At 38.9% G+C, this 1,844-nt stretch overlaps 1 long non-coding RNA gene across 1 annotated transcript; it reads left to right on the forward strand.

The window, feature by feature from the left end:
* The first annotated feature begins 248 nt into the window (after nt 1–248).
* LOC124153902 lies at nt 249–1,031 on the forward strand. Its single transcript, XR_006863787.1, has 3 exons — nt 249–437; nt 570–660; nt 788–1,031. It is a non-coding gene; the product is annotated as an uncharacterized LOC124153902 (long non-coding RNA).
* The last annotated feature ends 813 nt before the right edge of the window (nt 1,032–1,844 follow it).

Genomic DNA, 1,844 nt, shown 5'->3' on the forward strand with positions numbered 1-1,844 from the left:
ATCAGTTTTTGCCTCCCTATTTTAATGTTGGTCTTGACTTCTTCTCTTCTGCTGCATACTAAGATCTTGGTTTTCTTCGTGCTTATTTTCAGTTGATATCTACTCATTACCCTACCCATATTAACCAGAATATTTTTCAAATCCTTCTCTGTTTCTGCTATAACGGCTATGTCATCAGCAAATCTTAGCATGCTTATTTTTTCTCCATGGATATTCACTCCCAATGCCTTTTCTTTGATTTCCTTCTTATTACCTCGTATAAATTTGTGAGTGTTTTTTATTAAAACACCCTTTACAAATAATGCCACCGCATTTCTGCATATTGGAAAAATTACTTATTGGATGCAATTCCAAAGATAAGAAGGGCATTATTCAATACGATAAACCTACTCTTCCTTTTGGTCAGAGACTTATCTGACCAAAATTTTTTGCAAATAGTAAGCATATAAATTTAGATCTGGTGCTTTCCAAGCATATTAATTGGATGCATTTTTTGTGATAACATCCCAGTGAGTTAGTTCATGGATACTTTTGTTACAAGATTAAAACTGTTTCTTATTACCAAGCAGGCCTTGTTGGACCCCTTCTTAGGGCGGTGAACGGCCATGACCAGAGGGCACCAGCATTGTACAGGGAGAGGACCACCAAGGAGATGTGTGGGTATTTACAAATTCTTTTATTTACTCAAGACAGTGTTAATTATGCTGTTTATTGAGTCATCATTGAAATCAAGTTAACTGTTCAATGCTGGTGTATCTGACTGTAAAATTTGTCAGTTTCGGAACAGGAGGGCACCAAAGATATCCAGGCCGGAGGGTGCACGTGGATAAGTCCCGGTGTCCCGGCGGCCCAGCACGGGCCTGACACAAAGGTGAAATATATCATATTCAGCTCAGTCATCTGAGGAAGATTAGGTAGGAAGTGGTAGTTATACAAGCTTCATCGGAATCCTACACTAGATTTTGCACTCTTTCATTACCCCATCAATTAATTAAAACGTAATATATCAGCCTGAGAGACTGAGATCACCAAAAAAATTTACTGCATGGCCGTTATTTATTTAATTCCCTTTCGTTCCAAAAGTTGGATCGAGCCGACAAGTATTTTTTTATTCAAAAGACCTAATGTCGGCTCTAGCCGGCGTGAATTTTTCACTGCTAATGACCGAACGTTGGATATAGCTGGCGAGGGGGAAGGGAAATAACCACTGAGGTGGCAATGATCGGATGCATTCAGGCCCTGCCTGAGACCCAGCTTAGCGACACCTCAGCACTTTAGCCCAACCCTCCAATAGGCAGATTCAGCGGTGGGGGGCACATGTCTTCCCCAGATGCTTAAAAAAAACAACATTTTTAATATGGTTATCATTTCGTTTGTTTTAGTTTGTGTATTACGGGCCTCAATCATTTAATACCATATTAACAACTTTCACGTTAAAATAAAGAGAATGTTTCGTACAGTAATAGGGTGGATTCCTATATTTTTTTAATTGCCTAAATTTAAAGATTATTACTCCTGGAGTACATATTTCATACTTTTAGACTTTTAAATGATGACATCTATTTTCCGAGATTAAATGAAAGGTGAGAATTTTCAAGTGCTCAAAAATGAGACAGCTAAGTATGAATACGGGGAAAAGCCCGTGTGACGTATTTCTGGTTCCCACAGCCGCAAGTGAGGTGACCTTGGGGAGAGGCTTTGAGTGCTGATACGATGCAGGATGCTAGCAGGTAGCAGAGTACCTTGCTTGCAGGTAGCACTTGACTTAAATAAGGATTATTAATACCCTAACAAACAAAGGAAACTTTCCAACCATAGGCAATTTTCATAGGTTATTATTAAGA

Source organism: Ischnura elegans, chromosome 1 (genome assembly GCF_921293095.1).
Source record: "Ischnura elegans chromosome 1, ioIscEleg1.1, whole genome shotgun sequence".
NCBI classification, from domain to species: Eukaryota; Metazoa; Arthropoda; class Insecta; order Odonata; family Coenagrionidae; genus Ischnura; species Ischnura elegans.